This window comes from Tamandua tetradactyla, chromosome 5 (genome assembly GCF_023851605.1).
Source record: "Tamandua tetradactyla isolate mTamTet1 chromosome 5, mTamTet1.pri, whole genome shotgun sequence".
In the NCBI taxonomy this organism is placed as follows: domain Eukaryota; kingdom Metazoa; phylum Chordata; class Mammalia; order Pilosa; family Myrmecophagidae; genus Tamandua; species Tamandua tetradactyla.
Genome location: NC_135331.1, coordinates 105,868,785 through 105,895,333, shown reverse-complemented (window position 1 = coordinate 105,895,333; position 26,549 = coordinate 105,868,785). Strand labels below are relative to the sequence as shown.

At 37.5% G+C, this 26,549-nt stretch overlaps 1 protein-coding gene and 1 long non-coding RNA gene across 2 annotated transcripts in view; one reads left to right on the top strand and one right to left on the bottom strand.

Annotated features, from left to right (window-relative positions):
• PTCHD4 (patched domain containing 4) overlaps positions 1 to 26,549 on the top strand; it is a 181,750-nt gene that overhangs the window by 133,407 nt on the left and 21,794 nt on the right. The gene's annotated exons all lie outside the window — the stretch shown is intronic.
• On the bottom strand, positions 19,115 to 21,003 carry LOC143682666 (uncharacterized). The gene is made up of 3 exons (XR_013175219.1): positions 20,633 to 21,003; positions 19,389 to 19,491; positions 19,115 to 19,261 (listed from the first exon to the last, which is right to left on the bottom strand). It is a non-coding gene; the product is annotated as an uncharacterized LOC143682666 (long non-coding RNA).

Here is a 26,549-nt window from a genome sequence, read left to right as displayed (position 1 = left end):
AAATGATTGAAGCTGAGGAGCAGAAATCAAAAAAGAATTTTAAAAAGCAAACAGTTAAGAGACCTGGGGGCAATATCAAGCATGCAAATCTACACATTATGGGGGTTCCAGAAGGAGAATGAAGAGAGAAGGGTCACAGAAGAAATATTCAAAGAAACAACAGCAGAAAATCTCCTACATTTAACAAAAGATATGAATATACACATTCAAGAATGCCAGCAAACCCCAAAACAGGATAAATTTGAAGAATATCAGGCACAGATGCATAAATCAAACTATCCAGTGTGAAGGACAAGGACAGAGTTCTGAAAGCTGCAAGCAAAGCAGCATCTTATGTATGAGGGAGTCCACATAAAATTGAGTGCTTATTTCACATTAGAAACCATGGCAGCAAGAAGGCAGTGGGATGAAATCATTAGAGTGCTGAAAGAAATAATAGGCAATCAAAACTTTTATGTCTGGTATAATTCAAAAATGAGGGAGAAATTAAGACATTCCTGGGTGATTTAATTTACAAAATGCTGCCAGAAAGCAATATATCTGAAATGGAATGGCTTTTAAAAAGGGAATTTATTAAGTTAGAAGTTTACAATTCTAGGGTCAGAAAAATGTCCAAACTAAGGCATCCCAATAAAGATACCTTGAGTCAAGAAAGGCTGATGTCTGTCACATGGGAAGGCACGTGACTGGCATCTGTTGGTCCTTGTTCCCAGTTCTATTGCTTCCAGCTTCTGATGCCAGTAGTTTCCTCTCTAAGCTGTCTGGGGACCTCCACTGAGCTCCTCCAGGACACAACTCCGGGTTCTGGCTTGCTTAGCTTCTCACTGGAAGGCACATGTCTCTACATCTCCAAACGTCCGTATCCAAACTTCTGCTCTTTCTGTCAGCACTCCAAGAATTTCCAAATGTTTATGTTTCTTTTGGCTCTGAGCTTTCTCCAAAATGTTTCCTGTTTTAAAGGACTCCAGTACCCTAATCAAGAGCCACCTTGAATGGGCAGAGTCACATCTCCATCTAATCAAGCCAATTAGAACCACAATTGGATGTGTCACATCTCCCTGAAAACAATCCAATCAAAAGTTTCTATCCTAAAATATTAAATCAGGATTAAATAATATGACTTTTCTTGGGTACACAGCGGTTTCAGGCCAGCACATTGCACCCTCTGGACCCCAAAAAGACATGTTCTTTCCATATACAAAATACATTTACTGCATCACAATATCACAAAAGCCTTAAATCATTTCAATAACAGTACAAATACAATACCAAGTCAAAAAACAGTACAAAATCTCATCAAAGACAGTCCTAATGCAATATTCTCCCTCTGGCTATTGACCTGTGAAACTCAGAACAATTTACCTGTTTCCAATATACAAAGGAGGAACAGTCATGGATACATGTTGCCATTGCCAAAGGGAGGAATTGAAAAGAAAATGGCTCACCAGACCCAAATTGTTCTGAAAAACTACAGGGCAAATTCCATTAGATTTCAAAGTCTGAGGGTCATATATAGAACAACATTTCATCCTCTAGACTTCCTAGACTGATATTCCCATCCTCTCTAAGAGTTTACACAGTAGCCCTGCTCTCTCCAAAAACTGGGACGAGGGCTGCAACATTGGGGCATATTGAGGGAGCCATATTTCTCTCAGCTGCACCCTCTCCAAGCATTGGGGAAGCACCAGCATCTCTGTCATCTCTGGGGCACCTGCTCAACCCCTTCAGAATAACAGGGCAATCGCCAGGCTCCCCGTAATCCCTGGTTTGTGTGCTCCACCCTCCCCAAGGCCTGGGGCACTGAAACTCTTCCTGAACTTCAACCAGAAAACCTGCCCTCTGCTTCCAGGGCAAACTCACCCTTCACATTTGGATGGGTGGGTCTGTACTTCTGGCCTGAGATTTCTTGGCTTCAGAACTCAGTTTCCATGGTTCTGCCTTTGAAGTAATTTTTTCCTTCAATCTTTCCCTTTTCTGTCACCTGCAGTCCAGACTGGCAGTGATTCCATTCATATAAATTTTCAAGAAATTTGTTGGTTTTCCTTGCAGTAATAAAGGGATCATAGCCATTAGACAATAGGACTTTCCATAAATCCTTTCTGGATGACTCCATCTCCAATCCTCACTTGTCCTGTAATGGCTGACTTCTTCCATGTTTAGTTAAATCCTCATATGAAACCCTATCCTCTGGGGTCCCCCTTTCTGGAAGGCCAGAATTTTCCAGACCATCAATTTCTGGTTTCTTTGTACCCAAGAGTTCAGATCTCAGCTCATCTCTTTCCTGTCTCAAGTTACTGTAAGTTGCAAGGAGTAGCCAGACAACATTTTCCCCATCTTGTTAGGGAATCTCTTCAGATAAGCATCGCTTTCAACACCAGGACACAATTTTTGCCAAATTATCTGCCACTTTAAACAAGGGTTGTCTTGGTTCCAGCTTGCAACAACTTATGCACTATTTCTGTCTAGAGCCACATCAGAAGTATCTTTAGAGTACATATTTCTACCAACAGTCTCTTCAAAGCAATCTTGGTCCTTCCTATTCACCTCCTCACAATTCTTCCAGAGATTTTTCCTTACCCATGTAAAATTCCAGTCCAACAAGTTTTGTGTTTGTGAATCACCAAAATCTGTTTCAGTTTGCCAAATGCTGCTGGAATACAATATACCTGAAATGGAATGGTTTTTAAAAAGGGAATTTATTGTTACAAGTTTATAGTTCTAGGGCCCAAAAATGTCCAAACTAAGCATCCAGAGACAGATACCTCAACTTAAGAAAGGCTGATGTCTGTTACATGGGAAGGCATGTGGCTGGTGTCTGTTGGTTCTTATTCCTGGTTCCATTGCTTCCACCTTCTGATGCCAGGGGTTTCCTCTCTAAACTATCTGTGTGCCCTCACTGAACTCTCAGGACACAATTCTGGGTTCTGGCTTGCTTAGCATCTCATGAGAAGGCACATGGTCATGTCTGCTGAGCTCTGCATCTCCAAACATCCATGTCTAGACATCTGCTCTGTCTGTCAGCACTCCAAGCATCAATGTTTATGTTTCTGTCAGCTCTGAGCTTTCTCCAAATGTTTCCTCTTTTAAAAGACTCCAGTAAACTAATCAAGACCCACCTTGAATGGGCAGAGTCATATCTCCATCTAATCAAGCCAATTAGACCCACAATTGGATGTGTCACATCTCCATGAAAACAATCCAGTCAAAGGTTTCCACCCTAAAATATTAAATTAGGATTAAAGAACATGACTTTTCTGGGGTACACAACAGTTTCAAACTGGCACTCCAGGAAACAAAAGCTGCGGGTGTTTGTCACCACTATACCTTCCAAACAAGCAATGCTAAATGGAATTCTTCAGACTGAAAGGGAAGAACACCAGCCAGTGGGTTGAAGCAGCATAAAGAAATAAGGATATCTAGAAAAGATAATCATATGGGTAAATATAAATACTACTACTTTGTATTGAATCCTTTGGTATGTAGCTTTACTTGTTACTACTTACAGATTCTAAAATGCAAATGCATAAAAACAATGATAAATCTATGGTTTGGGACATATGATGAATACAAATATACTTTGCAACAATACAACAAAAGGATGGGAGCAGAGTAATATAGGAAGTATATGTGTAGGCTAGTAAAGTAAACCTGATATCCAATCAAACATAATTGTTATAGGTTTAGGATATTTTAAATTTAAGCCATAAGATAACCAAAAAGAAAATATATGAAAAATGTACACAGAAAAAATTAGAAGGGCCTCAAAATTGTACATGACAAATAATAAAAAAAAATATGAAACTCTTAACAGAAGAGCTGAGTAACAGAAAACACAAAATAAAATGGCAGAAGAAAGCCCTGTATTATCAACTTGTTATTTCTAATGTAAATGGATGAAACTTTCTAGTCTAAAGACAGAGATTGGCAGAATGGATTAAAAAAAAACAAAACACAAAAGCATTACCCAATTACATGCTGTGCACAAGAGACATTAAATTCAAAGACACAAGTAGGTGGAAGTGAAAGGGTGGGGAAAATATATACCATGAAAATAGTAACCAAAAGAGAGCTAGGATAGCTATATTAATATCAGATGAAATAGACTTTAAGTCAAGAAAGTTTATGAGGAAAAAAGACAGTCACTATATATTGATGAAGGGTCAATTCAATAAGAAGACATAATTATAAATGTTTATGTACCTAATGGCAGAACCCTCAAAATATATGAAGCAAATATTTCTCCAACAGGTGGTTCTACTGCAATACACTACTTTCAATAATTGATAGAACATCTAAGGCAGAAGATCAACAAATTTATAAACCAATTAGACCTGACAGACATGTATGAAACATGTTACCAAAGAGCAGTAGAATACACATTTGTCTCTAGTACACATGGATCATTCTCCAGGATATACCAAGATATGTTAGATCACAAAACAAATCTCAATAAATTAAGAAAGTATTGAAATCATGACACTGTATCTTCTCCAACCACAGTGGAATGGAGCTAGAAATCAATAACAGAGAGAGAACTGGAAAACTGAAATTAAGTGAACTCTTAAACAACCAATGGGGCAAAGAAGAAATCGCAAGGAAAATGAAAACACAAAATACCAAAATGTATGGGAGGCAATAAAGGCAGTGCTGAGAGGGAAATTCACAGTTGAAAATGCTTACATTAAAAAAGAAGATGAATCTCAAATCAGACCTAACATCACGATTGATTTGATACCAGGTTTACTTCAGTAGCCTAATACATACACTTTCTTGGAGGACCTAGAAAAAGAAGGGCAAACTAAACCCAAAGTGAGCAAAAGGAAGAAAATAACAAAGATTACATCAGAGATAATTAAAATGGAGAAAAAATATTAAAGAAAATCAACTAAATGAAAACTTTGTTATTTGAAAAGATCAATAACATCAACAAATCTTTTGCTAGGCGGACCAAGAAATAAAGGTAAATGATGCAAATGACTAAAATTAGAAATGAAAGGGGGGCATTACTACAGACCCAACAGAAATAAAACTGGATTATAAGGGGATGCTATGAACAACTGTATACCAATAAATTAGGTAACCTAGATAAAAGAGACAAATTCCTAGAAACAAACTTCTTACACTGACTCAAGAAGAAGAAGATCTCAACAGACCAAGTAAAGAGATTGAGTCAGTCATCAAAAACAGCCCAACAAAGAAAAACCCAGAAAGATGGTTTCAGTGGTGATTTTTACCAAACATTCCAATGAGAATTAACACCCATACTGCTCAAATTCCTCCAAAAAAAAATTGAAGAAGAGAGAATACTCCTTAGCTCATTCTTTGAGGCCAACATCACTTGATGACAAAGATAGATAAAACTACCACAAGAAAAGAAAATTACAAATCAATATCCCTTATGAAAATAGATGCAAAACTCCTCAGCAAGCCACATCCAAACCACATGCAAGAGCACATAAAATAAATATAAATCATGATCAAGTAGGATTTTTCACAAGTGTGCAAAAGTGATTTAACATAAGAAAATCAATTAATGTAATACAGCACATTAAAAGAATGAAGAGGAACAAAAACACACGTGACCATTTCAATTAATGCAGAAAAAGCATTTGACAAAACTCAGTACCCCTTCTTGATGAAAACTCTTAGAAAACTAAGAATAGAAGGAAACTTCCTCAACAATTAAAAGGCATATATGAAAGCCTACAGCTAATATCACACTCAATGGTGAAAGACTGAAAGTTTTCCCATAAGAACAGGAAAAAATGTCATTGTCTTGTTCATTCTCACCATGTACTGGGAGTTCTAGCCAGAGCAATTATGCAAAATAACAAAAGGCATCCAAATTGGAAATGAAGACTAAAACTTTCACTATTTGCAGACAACATAATACTACATGTAGAAAATCTTGAAAAACTCACAACAAAACTACTAGATCTAATAAATGAATTCAATAAAATGGCAAGATACAAGAACAATATGCAAAAATCAGTAGTTTCCATACACCAGTAATGAATAATCTCAGGAGGAAATCAAGAGAAAAATCCATTTACAAAAGCAACTGACATGATCAAAGAATCAGGAATAAATTTAACCAAGGATGCAAAGTACTTGAACCAAGAAGACTACAGACATTGCTAAAAGAAATCAAAGAAGACCTAAATAAGTAGAAGGGCATTCTGTGTTCATGGACTGGAAGAATAAATATTGTCAAGATGCCAATTCTACCCAAAATGATTTATAGATTCAGTGCAATCCCAATCAAAATTCTAACAGCTTTTTTTGCAGAAATGGAAAAAAAAAAAAACAATCACCAAATTTATATGGAATTTTAAGGAGCCCTGAATAGCCAAAATCATCTTGAAAAGAAGAAAGGAGTTGGAGGACTCACATTACCTGATTTTAAAACTAATTGCAAAACAACTATAATCAAAACACAGTGGTACTGCCATAAGTACAGACATACAGACAAAAGGAATTTTGTACGGCCAATTGATTATTGACAAGAATGTCAAGGACACCCATCAGAAAAGAATAATCTCTCTAACAAATGGTGCTGGGGCAACTGGATATCCATAAACCAAAAAAAAAAAAAAAAAAAAAAGATTGATCGCTACTTCACACCATATACAAAACAACTCAAAATGGAACAAAGACCTAAATATAAGAACCAAACTATAATACTCCTAGAAGAAAACAGGAAGCACCTTTAGGACCTTGCAATAGGCCATGATTTCTTAGAATTAAAACCAAAAGCATGAGCAATACAAGAAATAGATAAATGGGAAATGTGATCTCATCAAAATTAAAAACTTTTCTGCATCAAAAACATCATCATGAATATAAATTGAATGTAAAAAAAAAAATTTCTCAATGGGAGAAACCAACTTGGTAAAGTTTAATAACTAGAATATATAAAGATATCCTACAACTCAACAACAAAAAAGTCAAACATCCTAGTTTAAAAAAAAATGGGCAAAAGATTTAAATAGACATTTCCCCAAGAAGATATTCAAATGTCCAATAAGAACATGAAAAGATGCTGAATATCATTATTCATTTGAGAAATGCAAATCAAAATGATGGTTCATACTTCCAGAAAAGATGGCGGCTTAGTAAGACGCGCGGGTCTTAGTTCCTCCTCCAGAAAAGCAACTAAAGAAACAGAAACAACACGAAACAGCTCCCGGAGTCACGACAGAGACCAAAAAGACAGCGTACCCCATTCTGGAACGGCTGAACGGGCAGGGAGAATCTGTTGCGGTGAGATACCTGAGGGGCGCACGTTTTCCTGGCCGGGGCGGCTGGCGACTGGGGTCCCCTCCACACATGTGGCTCCCTGGTCTGACTGGGAACATTGGATAGCGGGGCCCTCCCGTCATGCTTGGCATCTCCGGCCAGCTGGGCAATTTGGACCAGCACTCCCCCAAGCCGCGGCCAGCGACCCCCGCCTCCATGCACGGTTTCCCGGGCCGACTGCCCCGCAGACAAACGACCGCCACAAGTGCCACCTACTGGGCAGGAAAAGAAAAACAGAGCCCAGAGATTCCACAGAAAAACCTTTCAACCAGCTGGGTCCCACACCCAGGGAAATCTGATCAAATGCCCAGACACCAGCAGAAAATAATGGATGACGCTCGGAAAATTGAAGATATGGCCCAGTCAAAGGAACAAACCAATAGTTCAAATGAGATACAGGAGTTGAGACAACTAATGCTGAATATACGAACAGAAATGGAAAAACACTTCAAAAACCAAATCAATAAATTGAGGGAGGACATGAAGAAGACATGGGCTGAACAAACAGAAGAAATAGAAAATCTGAAAAAACAAATCACAGAACTTGTGGGAGTGAAGGACAAAGAAGAAAAAATGGAAAAAACAATGGATACCTACAATGGTAGATCTAAAGAGACAGAAGCTACAATTAGTGAACTGGAGGATGGAACATCTGAATTCCAAAAAGAAACAGAAACTATAGGGAAAAGAATGGAAAAACTTGAGCTGGGGATCAGGGAACTGAATGACAATATGAAGCGCACAAATATACGTGTTGTGGGTGTCCCAGAAGGAGAAGAGAAGGGAAAAGGAGGAGAAAAACTAATGGAAGAAATTATCACTGAAAATTTCCCAACTCTTATGAAAGACCTAAAATTACAGATCCAAGAAGTGCAGCGCACCCCAAAGAGATTAGACCCAAATAGGCGTTCTCCAAGACATTTACTAGTTAGAATGTCAGAGGTCAAAGAGAAAGAGAGGATCTTGAAAGCAGCAAGAGAAAAACAATCTGTCACATACAAGGGAAACCCAATAAGACTATGTGTAGATTTCTCAGCAGAAACCATGGAAGCTAGAAGACAGTGGGATGATATATTTAAATTACTAAAAGAGAAAAACTGCCAACCAAGACTCCTATATCCAGCAAAATTGTCCTTCAAAAATGAAGGAGAAATTAAAACATTTATAGACAAAAAGTCACTGAGAGAATTTGTGACCAAGAGACCAGCTCTGCAAGAAATACTAAAGGGAGCACTAGAATCAGATACGAAAAGACAGAAGAGAGAGGTATGGAGTAAAGTGTAGAAAGAAGGAAAATCAGATATGATATATATAATACAAAAGCCAAAATAGTAGAGGAAAATATTATCCAAATAGTAATAACACTAAAAGTTAATGAACTGAATTTCCCAATCAAAAGACATAGAATGGCAGAATGGATTACGACCCAGCAATACCACTGCTAGGTATCTACTCAAAGGACTTAAAGGCAAAGACACAGACGGACATTTGCACACCAGTGTTTATAGCAGCATTATCTACAATTGCAAAGAGATGGAAACAGCCAAAATGTCCATCAACAGAGGAGTGGCTAAACAAACTGTGGCGTATACCTACAATGGAATATTATGCAGCTTTAAGACAGACTAAACTTATGAAACATGTAATAACATGGATGGACCTAGAGAACATTATGCTGAGTGAGTCTAGCCCAAAACTAAAGGACAAATACTGTATGGTCCCACTGATGTGAACCGACATTCGAGAATCAGCTTGGAATATATCAATGGTAACAGAGACCAGCAGGAGTTAGAAACAGGGTAAGATAATGGGTAATTGGAGCTGAAGGAATACAGACTGTGCAACAGGACTAGATACAAAAACTCAAAAATGGACAGCACAATAATACCTAAGTGTAATGTAACTAGGTTGGAACACTGAATGAAGCTGCACCTGAAATATGGTTTTTTGTTTGTTTGTTTGTGTGTTTGTATCTTTTGTTTTTGTTTTTTTTCTTTTTCCTTTTTATATATATATATATATATTTTATTAGTATTATTATTTTAATTCTCTTCTCTATATTAACATTCTATATTTTTTTCTGCTGTTTTGCTAGTTCTTTTCCTAAATCAATGCAAATGTACTAAGAAATGATGATCATACATCTATGTGATGATACTAAGAATTACTGAGTGCATGTGTAGAATGGAATGATTTCTAAATGTTGTGTTAATTTCTTTTATTTTTTTTGATTAATAAAAAAAATTTAAAAAAATAAATAAATAAAACTTTAAAAAAAAAATGATGGTTCATATGGTTTAGAATGTCTACTATGTAAAAATTGGAAAAATAACAGGTGTTGGAGAGGATGTAGAAATATAAGAACACTTGTGCATTGATGGTGGGAATGTAAAATGGTGCAGCCATTGTAGAAACATTCTGGTGATTCCTCAGAAAGTTAACTATAGAATTACCTCATGACCAAGCAATCCCAGTTCTAAGCATATACCAAAAAAAAATAAAATAAAAATAGCGAGGACTGAAACAGACATTTGCACATTGATGGATGCATTGTCACTATTCACAATTTCCAAAAGATGGAATCAGCCCATGTGTCCATCAACAGATGAATGGATAAACAAACTATGGTATATAAATACATGGAATAATATTCAGCTACTAAAAGGAGTGAAATTGTGATACATGTGAATACATGGATAAACTTTGAAAGCATTGCACTGAGTGAATCAAGATAGAAACAAGAAGACAAAATATGTAGTATCTCACTCAAATGAAGAAATTAAAATAATCAAACTCATAGAGTCAGAGATTAGAAGACATGTCACCAGAGGCCAGGCTGCAGGTAGGGAATAGGGAATGGAGAATTATGCTTACTTGGTGTAGAATTTCTGTTTGGGATGATGGAAAAATTTTGGAAATGGATGGTACTAATGATACTACAACACTGTGAATAAATTTACTACTAATGAATTATATATTTGATTGTGGTGTGAAGGAGGAATTTTAGGTTTGGATATATGATACCAGAATAAAATTTTAAAAAAAAATAGGAAGACAAGTGGATCAACAAAATGTGGTATATACATATGATGGAATATTATGCAGCAGTAAGACAAAATGATATCCTGAAGCACATGACTAGATGAGCCTTGAGGACACAATGCTGAGTGAAATTAGCCAGACACAAAAGAGTAGATACTGTGTGATTCCACTTTTATGACAAGCATAAAGATATAATCAGAGGCTTATAATACAAAATATATTTATTTTGTATCTGTATTCATGACTTAGAGATACATAGAAGCTAGAGATGGGTGGACCGTTAGCTAATGAGGTTAAACTCCAAGTAAGGGGATAGATAGGAGTGAAGGTGATTCTCTAGTGAATCTAGAAAATTATTACCATGTTGAAGGTGAACAGGATTGAAAGGGGTTGTATAGACCTACATGTCTCACTGATTAACACTGGAAATATGAATGAGTTCTTGTAAGAATTACTTCAAAGATATGATTCTTCTATAAAGAGTGTTTAAATCTAGGGTACGGGGGAAAACTGCTATTGCATGCTGTGAGCTATGTTCAAAAGGAAACCATCAGCACTACAACAGCAACAGCAGAGGTAAATAATGGGGTGAGAGACAAGAGTTAAGAGGAGGTTTAGATTTCCTATTTGGCAAGGGTGTGTTCTTTGGTTTTCTGTCTTTTGGGAACAATGAAATTATCTAAAATTGAGACTGTTGATGGACCGTGGACTTTGGGCCCTCTACATGATGCCCAATGAATGCAGGTGGCTGAAGGATGCACTGATAGAGAAGTAGATTGACAAATAATGTTTACTTATGAACAAAGGTTGTGCTTCTACAAAAAGGAACAACGTCATGAGGCATGCTGTGATGTGAATGAACATGTGGGACATTTGGTGAGACAAAATAAGTCAGAAACAAAAAAACAACATGGTATGATCACCTTTAGAAATGCTTATAAGAAAACAGGGGCCTAGATTGTAAGCTTTTAGAGCAGACACATTAAGTTGGAGTGGTGATTATTATTTCTGGATTCTGAGAGGCTGTTTTATATATATAACCTGATATTTAGAGATAAGAACAAAGCCGAACAGGTTGGGGTTAAAGTAATTCAGAACATAGGAGTAAGGAAGACAGGGTCTATATTTTAGAACCACACATACTCTGAGACCAATGAAAGAAAGGTTTATTTGATCTGGAACTGAAATTTTCTGTAGTGCATAATCTAATTCAACCTATTTGTATAGCTTATTTGAACAATTGAAATTCAGGAAGCACAGAAAAAGAAAGAGACCCTTTAATCCTGTATAGATTACTGTAATGCCTGGAAACATCCTAGAGTATCTTTAGCAGATAATCAAAAAGTATTGGCAAAGTCCCCTGAGGGAGGGGAGAAAGAATATGAAACTATTAAATCTTACCAGCAGGGAATCCTCCTGATACTGTGTCAAACTTTAGACACACCCAAATCAATAGGCCATGCCCTTGATCATGAGGCTTACTCTTGTGAAGCTTATGTAAGTGACGGAAAAGCTTAGACTACCTCTAGGCATGCCTAAGAGTTACTTCTGGAGGACCTCTGTTGTTGTTCAGATGTGGCCTCAGTCTCTCTAAGCCCAACTCTGCAAGTGAAATCATTGCCCTCCTCACTACATGGGACAAGACATCCAGGGGTGAAAGTTTCCCTGGCGATGTGGGAGATGACTCCCAGGGATGAATCCAGATCTGGCACCATGGGATCAGCAATTATATCTTGACCAAAAGGGGGAAAAGAAATTAATAAAGTATCAGTGGCAGAGAAAGTTCAAATAGAGTTGAGAGGCAACTCTGGAGGTTGCTCTTATACAAGTTTCAGGTAGACCTTGCTACCTATCATAACCTGCCAACCCCCAACCAGAACCATTCCAGCCAATCCTAAAGAACACCTAGAGCAATACATAAGATTCTGCAAGGGTTCCAGGCACTAGAATAACTTTCCAGAAACCTACAATCTCCAGATGGGTCCCTGGTCCAGATAAGTCCTGAAACCTAGCACAGCCTCTCCAGAACATCAGATAGTTCCATCTCCCTACCCAATATTAGTGACAGACCCTTCCAAAATAAGAAATTTAGAATTACCATAGCCCAAAAAACCCTAAAGAGAGATTCGGAAAGATCAAAGGTGATGGTGGAATTATACATAGAAGTTAGGACTTAACAAATGAATATGAATGCTGAATTATTAAACTGATATCTCTTTTAGTCTCCAGTGTTTTAGAGCAGCTAGAAGTAAAAACCCAAAATTGGGAAACTGTAACCCATGTCAAAGTCTGAAATATGTTCTACAACTAATTGTGGTACTGTGCTTTGAAAATTATAGCTTTCTTGTATATATGCTATTTTTCACAAAAAAAAGAAGAAGAAAAGTCCATTGTGATGATAAAAGGCATTTAAGCCCTCTAGCCTCCTATAGTCTGGAGCAACTAGAGGAAAAATATGAGAGGATCATATGGTAGGCCATGACAAACTCTGGGATCTGACCTGTGACCACTTGTTTAAGAGTGCTTTGAAAACTACTGCTTTTTTATTTCTTTGCTTTGTATGCATTTTATACTATACAATTATAAAGTTAAAAAAATAGAAAAAAGCATAGGACTGTACATCATGAACAGTGAACTCTAATGTAAACTATAGGGTATTTTTAATAGTACAATTATAATAATTTTTTATCAATTGTAACAAAGATACTACACTATTAAGAATGTAATAATAGGGAAAACTTAGTGTGTGTGTGTATGTGTATGTGTCTGTGTGAGTAAATGGGAACATTGTATTTTCTGCATGATTTTCTGTAAACCTACAACTTAACTAATAAAAAAATATTTACTAAATAATAATAATAGTTAATATTATGAGTTATTATTATCAGTGGGACATAAGGCAGAAGATATTATTATCAGTGTCAGATATTGTTTTGCAGTCATTATGCATAGTATCTTATTCAATCCTCATAAAAAACCTACAATGTAGATATTACTATTGTATTCCCATTTTACAGATAAGAAAAATCGAAAGTACCTGTGCCAGTTTGAAAGTATTATGTACCTCAGAAAAGCCATGTTTAATCCTGATTCAGTCTTGTGGAGGCAGTGTCTCTTTCAATATTGATTCCAAAGTTGGAACCTTTTGATTAGATTGTCTCCAAGGAGATGTGACATGCCCAATCTGGGGTGTGACTTTTGATTAGATGGAGATGTGACTCCACCCTTTCCAGATGGGTCTTGATTCATTTACTAGAGACTTTAAAAGGGGGAACATTTTGGAGAAAGAACAGAGCCAACACAGAGAGAGAGAGCTGACACAGATGCCTGGAGCCCAGCAGAAGTCGCCATGAGATGTTAAGCAAGCCAGAACCTGGAGAGAGTCAAGGGAAGCCAAGAGATGAAAGCCATCCCTAGAGAAGCAAAGTAAGGACCCCCCCACAGACACAGAGGCTGAAAGCAGTGGAGCCTCGGAGCAAGAAACCAACAGATGCCAGCCACGTCACTTTCTAGCTGATAGAGGTGTTCCAGACCCATCAACCTGTCTTGAATTAAGGTATCTTTCCATGGATGCCTTAGTTTGAACATTTTCATGGCCTTAGAACTATAAACTTGTAACTTATTAAATTCCCCCTTTAAAAAACCTTTCTGGTTCTGGTATATAGCATTCCAGCAGCTTTCAAACTAGAACAGTACTTTACACAAGGTGACACATCTAGTAAGAGGTAGTGTCAGGACATGGCCAGGTCCCAGGCAAGATGATAGAAACCCAAGCTTTTAAATCCAAGCCATAACACTGAAGATAAATTAACTTTTAGCAGTGCTTGTATCTCAGGACTAAAGGTGACTTGTCTCATCTTTGTTTCTCATTCTCATTTTGAGCAATAGCATGGAGAAGCTACAATAAGAAGAGCGTTTTAAAAGTAATCCAGGAGATGGAGAGGGGAGAAGCAAGAGTTGCTCAGCATCTCCACTAACAATACCCAGGAAGATTAAAGTCTTCAAAACTTTTAACTTTGCATTCTGTGCTATACCTGGAACAAAGCCTTGCAGATGAGAGATACTCAAGAATAAATGCTTAATTGAATTGAATTATATTATTTGACAAATGAAGAAAAGTTTATTTTACTTCAAATTATCACCCTACCTCTTCCAGATAAAAGAGGTGTTTACTCTCTAATGAAATGAAGAGCCAGCTTTCTCCCTTGATTTTTTCAATCTTCTGCCTTATGTCCTTTGACCAAGATCCCACCGCCTTCATCACAGACCCAACAAGGCAGTGGTTAGTAACTCAAAATCTAGAGTCATCCAGATTTGAGATTGAATTCTCATATTTTCATCATGACCTTGGGCAAGTTAGTTGGATTCCTAAACCATAAAAGGCAATTAATACGGGGAAAGTCCTAGCATGACACCTGATACATGATATGTCTCAATAAATGTTATTGTTATGGTTATTATTATTATCATTATTATATTTGAGATATCATTATTATATTCATATTGAGCTGGCTCCAGGTGGGAATGAGTAAAAAAAATAATTTTATATGCAGTCTACCCCATTTGCAGTGTTTCAATGCCTGTCCTGCTACCATGTTGCCTAACCTAATGGTCAATTCTCTATCCTCTTCTTTATCAACCTCAGAGAAACATTCAATTGACCGTGCCCTCCACCTGATACATTTGCTTCAATTGGCTTCTTGAATACCACATTCTTCTAGATTTTCTTTCTATATCCCTGCTGTTCCTTCATAGTCAGTTTTGTTGGATCATCCTTTACTGCTTGCCTTCTAAACATTGACTTGCCTTAAAGTTCAGTCCAAGGAACTCTATGGTATTTCTCTGCATTCACTCTTTAGATATCACCTAGTCCCATGACAATCCATATACTAATGACTCTCAGAATTTATTTCTGGTCCAGTATTCTCCCCTGAAATCTGGACACAAATATACAAATGCCTACTTGATATCTGGATTTGGATGTCTATTAAGCATCTCAAATTTAACAGGTTCAAATTTGTACTCTCGATTCCTTCTCACTCCTATAACTCTCAAGACTATTCCTCAACAACCTTGCCCCAATTCAGTCAATGTAACTACTATGATGTGGTTTCTAAGGCTCAAAAGCATGGAATCATACTTGACTTCTATATATCACAAACCACATCCAACCTTTCAGCAAATTTTGTTGGTTCCACCTTCAAAATACACTCTACATCTGCTTCATCTCTCCATCTCCTCTTCTTTCACCCTATTCTGTGTGCCAGCATCTTCTTGTTAGATGAATACTGCCGCGGCCACCCAGCTAGTCCCCCTGTATCCACCCTGTCCCCAACCTCATCTATTCTCCATATTCTATCCCAAGTCTCTCCAATTGTTCAGACCATCTCTATCAAACTTTATACAGTCCCACACATTCTAGGCTGTGCTAATTCTCGAGTTTTTTTCCTTAAAATTCTTTTACACATTGTGCTCCAATAACATTGCTCTTTTTGCTATCGTTTCAATAGGCCCAGCAAATGCTCAACTTGAGGCTTATACAATATTCTGCCCTCTGCCCAGAACATTCTCCTCATGAATGATACCCCAATCTCATTCAGTTCTCTCCCAAAAGCCACCTTCTAGAGAGGAGTTTTCTGGCCACCTTATCTAAAGAAGCACTCCCTTCCTCCCCTGTTATTTATTGGTTATACCTCACATGAATGCATCAGGTAAGGTCCAATATGGGAAAGAAAGCCCATGCTAGTTGGTCCAAAAGAAGATATTAGAAAAAACAGGAAACTGCTGTCAATGACTCAAAGCCAGAGGGAAAAAGTGAGGAGATGGTGTTACTAGAGCCAAAAGGGCCTCTGCTCCCCTTGGAGGGAGGGTGACATGTGGATTCACATGGTCACTTCCAGACAGGAGCAGGGACCATGGATGAAGGGACTATCTAGAAGGAACTAAAACTATATAGTATGTTCAACCATTGTATGAGGCACTGCCTGAAACAAAGAGAACAAAAATACCCTAAATTTGCCCATCATCTCGTCCTCTGGTCTCTTGGAAATGTCTTCCACTGGCCAAAGCTAGGTAGAAGATAGAGGGCAAAGAACCCTCAGAAATATATTTTCAGGGGAATGATGGGAAATGTTTCTGAGAACAGTTGGTAAATGACCAGCATAAGCTGTAATCCCTCCTTAGTCTTATTTGTTACATTCAGCTGTTTGGTGGTGGTGATGTTAAATGTCTGTTCTCTCCATTAGAACATAAATTTCATAAATATATGCTTGTCAATTTTGTTCTCACTAACAAGAATGGTGCTTGGCATTCTACAGTGTGAATAGAAACTTATTCGTAAGGGCAAGGAAGATTATTTTTAACTAAAAATATTTAGGACATGCCTTTTATCCAAAGTCTCAATATAAGTCTTATTGTTCCTTAAAACCTCTTCACATCTTGAAGCATGGGGTTATCTCTGACCAAGAGAGAATACTAAATCTCTTAGAAAAATGGGTATAGAGGGCAAAGAATAAACCAGAGAGCAGAAAATATGTGAACTTATAAAAAGTTGGCAGCTCACAAAGGATATCTTGATTTAAAGAATCAGAAGTTTCTAGTACAAGTAGAATGTATTTATCTAAGGCATTCTCTTGATTATTTGCTTATTTCCATGTCTTGAGGGAAACAAATAAGTAGAGAAAATTAACTTAAGAGTGTAAAGCTCTTTTTAAAGGGTTTTATCAAGTAAAAGGATAAAAAGCTTATTCTAGTTATTTAGAAGAACAAAGGAAAGGGAATAAACAAGCCAATAAATAAATAAAACTCTGCTTTCAGAAACAAAAATATTCACAAGTAATATATCCTCCCTCTGTGCTGCATTTGTCCACATTACCAGGGGCTGGCAAATACAGGTTTGAACTGATGAATTCTCTACCCCATGGAGGTTGAGTAGCTCCAAATGCTCTCAGACATCTTAGATGGGCAAGGCAAGAGATAAACAGTGCCAATTCTACTAGCCCAATTCATAAAGGGAAAAAGTAATAAAAGCAAAACACCAAAATATTAGATAATTAAGCAAGATGACTTACTGCTAATGTCTGCAACCAGGAAAGTCCTAGAGAGAATGGAAGCACTTTACACTCAGTTAAGAGTAACGGTGGGAGTGCCAAAGTCTTAATTATCTCGCACTGGGCTCCCCACGTCTGGTCAGACTTGATGAATATTAGCAGTTTTTAGTGAGCTATTAGGAACAGCTAAATGCAAAAGCATTTAAGTTTTAATGGTAACTTATTTCTGAGTGCCCACAAAAATGTTGGAGCCATAAATTCTGGATACCAAACCTACAATTCCCATGCCAGTTCAGACTAGGTGCCTGACCCGTATTCTCCCTGGTATTTAAACTACTTCCTTATGAGGCCACCACCTCAAACTGCAATGAGAGTCTATCACAGGATCATGTTCACTTCCACATTTCTCTTGACTATCCTGATTAAAGTAGCATTTGGACTGTCCATTGCTGTGAACAAATCATTCAAGCCAAAATTTGTGGTTTTCATTTCAGTAAACATGTATGCCACACGTATTCGCTGCATACCATGCACCCTGCATAGTAGTTTCACATTCAATTCATGCCGCATTCCTAAGAGAGAGACTTTTAAAATAAAAAAGTGATGATTGTCTTTTCTATATGTATCATTATTATGATTTCATTATTCACTTATGATAAGTACCTCAAACAGATCATTAGCCCCCTAGAATTTTAAGTTCACCCTAAGGGAAGAAGTTTATTAAAATGGATATTTCATAAATTGAAGTTAATCAGAAAGATATAGGTTCTAAGTAGCTGAATTTTTAGAATCATGGTAGAATTAGATATGACCAAAAGACTTGGTGGTTAAATTTGTCATTTCTGATGAAACCCACGACATTTCTTTAGGGGATTATTGGCACGCATTATTAGAAAGGTGTAGTATGTCAAGCCCAAATTGAGTGGGCAAAGGCTGGCATCAGGAAAACTGACCCACTTCTAGACTCCTGTGAACATTATGTCCAAGGAGGCCCAAGGAAATAGGGCAGCATCATATCTCCATTTAATTAGTGCATTCACTGCAGTCCTGGGTTATGTGGAATAGAATCTTCTACCTCTCCTAGACACATTCGTCAATGTCCCAGAGGGTAGTTGGCTCTGAGTGCTAGGCAGGAAAAGGAAGACAGAATCCTAACTAATGGATAGTGCCAGAAGGAGGAGAGCTGGGGGGTGGGGAGTGTGCTGAGTACTGGTTGATTAGCATTATTAGAGGATCCAGAGCTCATCCTAATAACTATACTTGTACATTTGGGCATTATATAAAACTCTGGATCCTAGTTACTGTTTTTTTTTTAGTAGGGTCATCCTCTTTAGGTTCATCATGCACATCTTGGCCTACTTTTGTGGGCTCTGTTTCCACTGACAACTTTGTTTTCAGAGTCTGCTTTGTGGACTACTTAGAGGCCATTCTGAACACTTTGGTAGTATTCTGCAGTGTTGTTTACTCAAACATTTTGCAATATTAATTACAGTCAGTTTCATATGTGGGTCACTGAAGTCTACTCAGAACTTCATATAAAAGTTTACAGAATCACTTTCTCCAGCTACCTCATCTCCAAAATCCTCACCCCACTCTTCTGACTAATAGGGGGAGGAGCCCAGCTTGAGGAAGGAAGGTTCCAGCTTTCCCCCTCAACTTCTACCCACATCATCCTGGTTGCAGGGGAATCAGAGCACTGCCTACTACCTACCCACTTGCTTTCCCAGGAGGAGATGAAGTCCAGGCTTCCTGCTCAGTCTCTGATGGCACAATAGAGAGGTGCAGAGGCATAGCACATTTGACATGAGTAGAGTGGATATGGTCAAAAAGATTTCTCTCCTGGCTAAGCTGCTCATTTACTGGTCCTTTGGCTGGAAAGAGCAAGATTTTCTTGGAAATTTTTTTTATCTGGGCCTTTTGGCACTTCCAAGTCAGAGTTTTCTCCAGCATTCAACCTGGGAAATATGGAAGGCCAAAAGAGGAACATAAGGAACTCACCCCACAATGTTCAAGTCCCATTGCATCTAGTCAGTATGCCATCTTCTTTCCAACTCCCAGACTCTTCTTATCTGTTGTGTTTTGTCCAGAGTTTTGAATTATGCTTAGTGAGAAATATAGTAAGAAAAGAGTCGTCTGCATCTTGTCCAGTAATGGAAGCCTCGCCTTGATAACACTAACACTAACTGTTACAGTCATTAAAGAAGCACAACCCCTGCGGTTGTACTTCTGGGGACTTGAACTAATGCAGAATAAAGCCAAGAGCATTTGGCAGACAGAATCGTAGGAAATGTTATTGGCCCCATGAGGAGGCAAACAGTCTTTTCACCTGAGAAAGAAAGGTTTTCTCAATTCCAATGTACAGACATTTCCAAAATTCCTCCCCACCAATTCCACCTGGCCACTAGAAACCTGTATCTGCATCCAAGATTGGAAGGTATGTTTGTTCAAAGGGTGATCTACATGAAAAAAAAACAAAAGCAAAATATAGACATTATGCCAATGTATGCTATTCAAAGTGTTTCTGCTTTGGAAAACAAAGATGAGAGGAAAGGGGCAGAGTTGAGAATTGCTGTCTCTTTTCCAGGCCACCTTATGATCAATATCAGGTTTCTGCAAGAATAATAATATTATAATTCAGCAACTAACAATAATATAGGGAACACCATCATAAGGCTGTAAGTGGGATCCAAAAAAGTCAAGGTCACACTATTGTAAAGTTAGTGAAATGACAAGGGTAAGTATGATGAGGGAAACTACCCATCCCCTTATATACAGAATTTGCAAAATGGAAGCACATCACCACAGGAATTTCACAGTAGCTACCACTTAAGTAATACCCATATCAAGATTCACACTAATGGCTTTATCCTTTATTGAAAATTCCACTATTTTTCTTCTCTAAATGAAGAAAAAAGGATTCAGGGATGTTAAGAAATTTGTCCAAAGTCACACAGCAAATTTTTGAAGATTGCAGGGTAAAGAGAGGGAATGGGAGAAATCCAGGCTCCAGATACTTACCTTTAATCAATACGTTATCCTGCCCCCTAAAGAACCAGAGTCTTTGGCCCCAGTCCTAACTCCAGGCTCTAGCTCTTGGTGCAGCCAATGTTTGTGATATATTTTCTGCCTGAATTGGCCCTTACTGGGTGAAACTGATCATATGAGTGTAAGTGATTCCAGGTTAGAAAAGAAAAGAAAAATAGGGCTTGACAAACTCTCTCACTAGCAGCAGGAGAACATACCTGAATAGTCTTCACTACGTGGGATGACTGTTGTGAACTGACATAACTGAAACTTCATCAACATTTTACTTTGTATTTCTTGGCTCAACTAACATTTTTTAAATCCTAATATATGCAAGACATCTTTGGAAGGACTGGCATTCTGCAACCCTCATATCGATTCAACCTGAATCGAATTAAGTCTTGGCCATGTCACAGAATAAACTTGTAAGACCCTGGTATTGCGTAAGCTATTTCAATTTTATTTTGCAGATTCACTTCTTATTCTTCTCTCCTTCTCACACTCTGTGGCCATACACAGATTGACTGATATGAAGAAAAGTGATGGGCAGCCTGGGACCCAGCACACAAGCAACTGGCTAAAGGGGAAATACAGGCAAGCAAGCTGCTAACACCAGGGAGGTATACAGTTGTCCTGGCAGGCAGATCATTGATGACATCAGAAAGGCCTGGTGACAAACAACAGACTGACAGTAGCAACAGAGTAATGCAGAAAGCTAAGATAGAGTGGTTCAGTTTTCTGGTTGCTAAAACAAATACCATACATTAGGTTGGCTTCAAGAACAGAATGTACTGGCTCACAGTTCTGAGGCTAGAAAAAGTGAAAAATCCACGGCATCAGCAAGGTGAAGCTTTCCCCCAGAACACTTGTGGTGTCCTGGGGCTGGCTCCTGGAGGTCCCTGGTCCTTCATTTTTCTGTCGCATGGTAGTGAACATGGTGGCCTCTCCTGGCTTCTCCCTTTGTCTGATTTTCACTTTGCTTATAACAGACTCCAGTAATCCAGATTAAACCCCAACCTGATTCAGTGGGGCCACATCTTGACTGAAGTGACATCTTGAAAATATCTTATGTATAAATGGGTCCACACCCTCCAGAACATGGAGTAAGACCAACAGCATGTCCCAACTGGGGTCCATAACTCAATCTACCACATAAAGACACTCAGTTCCTGTAATTAATGCATTTGGAAACAAGGACCAAGACAAGTGATATGATCCAGGTTTCCAGTGACATGACCCAGGTCATTTTCCCCATATTTTCTGAATACTTACTGTGTTTGAGGTACTGTGCTTAATGCTGAGATGCAGTGGTAACTAAGATTCTCTTTCCAATGAAGCCAGTAGCCTTGAAGTCCAATTGCATTCTTCTTTTCAAATGGTCATGTAGGATTTATCACACTCTGCCACATATAACAAGTATTTGTGTACTTTTCTCACTCTTAAGGGCAATTGGATTTTTAAAGATAGAGACAATCTCTTATTTATCTTCCCCTGTATACCCAAGAATAATATTTTGTGCTTAATAAAAAGACAATAAATGTTTGTTGAATTAAACTATAGACACCAACTGAGTCTAAGCTGTCATCAACATCTCTCTTGAGCCACTGCAAATCAGCTAACTGGTCCCTAGGCTATAATTCTCATACCTCTTCAAACTTGATTCCACACTGCAGCCAGAGTGCTGAATAAAATGTAAACTTATGAATTTTCTGCTTTACATCCTTCAATGGGTCCCCATTGGTCTTACAATAAAATCAGAACTCCTTCACATGATCTCCAAAGCCCAGTGTTTTCCAACCTACTTCTTATCTCCAACACCATTTTACCAAATGTTTTCCAACCTACTCTTCATCTACAACAACTTTACCCATTGCTGTCAAGCCTCAGCCATTCATATGCACATATATGTTGTGTGTGTGTGCTTGTCTGTTTTCCAAGAGGTTCTTCTCATTCTCTATCCACTTTATCCAGTTTACCATATTGTATTTCCATTTTTTTGTACACAGAATGCTCCTTCTCGCATCCTTCCCTCTCTACTCAACCTTTGAGTCTCAACTTAAAAGGCATTTTCACTGCTCTCTCCTAATTTAAATCATGCCCACCATCATTCTCTCTCACTGAACCCCATTCTTTACCTTCATAGCACTTAGTACTTTTGTAATTATAGACTTAGTTGTATATCTCTAGCACATAAAACCTTGCACATGATAAATGTCTTTTTCACTACTGTCTATCCAGGAATTAGAGCAATGCCTGGCACAAACTAGCCATTTAAAAACTATTTCATCAGTGAATGAGTGAATGATATTCATTATCTTTTATTGAAAGGTTAATCTTATTTTCATACAGTCCCGTTCATTATAACTCAAGAATAATTCCCTCCATCATCTGCAAATTGTATACATTATGCATAATTATCTGTGCCTACAGTGTTTTGCATATCCAAGAGATAATTTGAGTACTTCTCTCCCCCCCCCCCAGGAGATTCTAAACTCTTGTCCCTCTTCAAACTTTTCTATAAACTGTTTATGAAGAGCCTGTACAATATTTTCAGTAAAATATTTTGGGGATCAGATGGTCTCTGTTGCAGCTACTCAACCCTGTCACTGTAGGAGGAAAGCAGCCATAGATAATATGTAAACGAATGAGTTGGTTTGGACGTCAGTAAAATTTCTTTACAAACAGGCAGCAAACTGACTTTGACCTGCTGGCCATATTTGTGATCCCCTGTTCTTTTTTTTTTTTTTTCATTTTTTAAATTGATTTTTGTATGTTCTGTGGTGGGGCTCACACATGTCATTCTTTTTCCATGTGAATATTCCATTACCACAGCATCATTTGTTGAATTGTTTTTTTTAATTCATGGGCCGGGAATTTGGTCACCCACGTGGCGGGTGAGAATTCTACTACTAAACTACCCGTGCACCCCTCAAACCCTGTTCTAAATGGCAAATGCCACAGTTTTAGATAACACATCTATATTGCCTGGATTATTGCAAAAAATCTCCTAACTGGCATTGATCCTTTTTAAGTCCCCCCTCTGCTTTCTGTTCTCAATACAGGAACAAGGTGCTCTTGCCCAATGTTCTACAGCCCTACTCAATGCAAACACCAAATCCTCACTGTGACCTACAAGGTTCCAACTTCCCCTCATGATTATCTCTCTGAGTTCATCTCTTATCAATCCTCCCTTCTTTCAGTCAACCCTATGCACACTGGTCTTGTAGCTGTTCTTTGAACATGTCAGGCAAGCTTCTGCCTCAGTGCCTTGCATTGGCAAGGCACAGAGGTTTGTCTGGTTGGAATGCTGTTCTCCCGTCAATCTCGTAGCTAGCTCCTTTCTTCGTTCTGGTCATCTCTCAAGGTAGGGTCTTCATGGTAAAGTCCTTCTTGGCCAATCTATCTAAAATTGCAGCCCCAACCCTCACCCCAGACACTTTTAACCTCCTTTTCCTGCTGAAGTTTCTCCTTAATTCAGCAATACGTAGCACATTAAAACTTGTGCTTATTTATTTTATTATCTGTCTCCTTCATGAGCATATCATGGGAGCAGTGATGTTCTCTGTCTTGCTCACTGCTGCATCCCTAGCACCATAATAGTACCTAGTACATAGCATATACCCAAAAAATATTTATTGAATGAAAAAACTGACAAACAAATAAGCAAGTCCTATGGAATGATTTCTAAATGTTGTGTTAGTTAATTTTTTTAATTAATAAAAAAATAAAATAAAAAAATTTAAAAAAAATAAATAAATAAGCAAGTCCTCTTCCTTTCTGGATACTTCTATTCCTGAACCAAGACACCATCAAGGGTAATTTTTTCTTCTCATTTTAATATTCAAGAAAACTAATCAAATTTCTAGCTGAAAAAGTTTGTAAACATTGTGACTATTTTTGTGCCCAAATTAGGAATATTCAGTACTGGCATTTTAGCTACTTTTCTTCTAAACTATATTTTTCAATTGACCAAATAGAACTAGAGAGAGGGAAATTATATTGTAAAACTCGTAGAAAATGTTCATTTTTCTCTATTTAAATGCATGCAGAAAAAAACGGTATATTGAGTTTTACTTAAATTCCCTGGACATTTGGGAATATATTGGCGAGATCCTAACCCATGGGTCATAACAATGCCAGAAAAAATCTCCTTACATAACTCCTAGGAAAGCAATTAATTTTGAAAACCTTAAATGGAAAGGTTTTTCACCATGTGAAATATATGTTTCCTTTGTACTTTAGAACAAAGGAAAATATCAAGGTTTTTAAGATTTCAATGTGTACAAGTGCTATTTTAAGCATGTGATTTAACTCAAGGTAAGACATATTTGATAATGACCCCACCAGAGGAAATGAGAGAACAATAAATATTAGAATTTGAATGTATTTATATGTGAGAAAGAATTGAAAGGAGACCAGAGTAAGGAAAGTTAGGTGACACTTTTTTGCCAGCTTTGTTTGAAATGAAATGGAAAATGCATTGACAATTCATCTTCAGGCAGAACTCATCACAGATGTCTCCCATTTCTTCATCATCCATAGTTGCATCCCTTTTCCAAGTTCCAATATCATTTCCTCCATGTCGCCATCCCCATTTATTCGTTTATCTGAACTGTGAACAGCAACAGTCTATACTTCACCTCTGGATTACATGCAGTGCCTTGAAAACAATAGGAAACAGGAAATGCCCATTTCCCCAGAATGAAGTATCTTTAGTGTCTTGAATTGTTATTTAAGTAATTTCTTAAATATATGCCATCTCTCAATGAGACTATAAATTCCTCAAAATAGAAAGCATATCAACATCCCTTTGTCTCTAATCCCTCAATATCTAGAGCACAAAAACACTGATGTGAGGTAAGCATTTAGGAACTAAAGAATTATAATTTTATACTGTTAAAATGAATATTACAGTAAAGGCAAGTATTATGAGGAAAGAGAGAAGTTGAGTCATCAGACAGGTTATGGTGGAATTGATATTGTTTAAAATCTTTGGTTTCCCAGCATTTTCACAATAGTAAGCCAGAAATTTGAATTTGGCTTAAAAAAAAACCTCTAAAACTATTTGCTAACTTGATCATATTATTTTTAAGATATCAATGAATTATCTCACTGAGTTTACCTTAAGTTAACAGCAAATTTAATTCTAAAAGAAAGAAGAAAGGAATGAAAAAAGAAAGAAGGTGAGAGGGAAGGAAGGAAATTCTAGTGGGAAGGAGGGGAAAAAGCATTAGTATTTGTAAGAATAGGCTGAGACTCATTTCTGAGATATTAAAAAACAGAGTAATTTGTAGAATGCTGAACTTCATACTGGTCTAAGAATTGAATTCTGTGCTCCTTGGAAATTACATATTCTCCTGGCATTTCTGAGCTTAACTGCTGCTGCACATCTGTAGTGTACATCCTCTCTTTCTCTCTCCAACCTGACTTCTCTCATGGGAAAACTAAATTGGTTTAAATCATGTGGGAGCTTTATAAATACTGTGTGGTGATGAGACTAAATTGATTCAAATCATGTAGGTGCTTTCCTAAGTAGTAAATGATGAGGAAGTTTAGATGTGCTATAATTTATAAACAAAATGAAGGTTACCTAGCAAGATACAAGAGAAGGAAAAAATTTTTTTTTTTATCTAACAGACTTAAAAGGAAGAGACAGGAACACATCCCAACTCATTCTATGGAGCCAGATACCCTATATAAAAACCAAAGAAATTTTAAAAAAAGAAAAGTACAGACCAACATCTCTGATGAATATAGGTACAAAAACCCACAAGAAAATACTAGCAAAACAAATTCAGCAAACATGTAGAAAGAAACAACCATATACCATGACAAAGTGGATTTATAGCAGGAAAGCAAAGTTGATTCAATGTCTGAAATCAATTAATGCACTATATACTACACAATAGCACTAGAATAAAGGTAAAAAAAAACTCAAAAGATACAGAAAAAGTACTTAACAAAACCCAATACCCTTTCATGATAAAAACACAAAGTAAACTAGGAATAGAAAGGAACTTCCTTAACTTGATAAAAGGCATCTATGGAAAATCCACAGCTAAAATCATACTTAGTGATGAAAGACTGAAAGCCTTCCCGTAAGAGGATGTCCCCTCTTGCCACTTCTGTTTAACA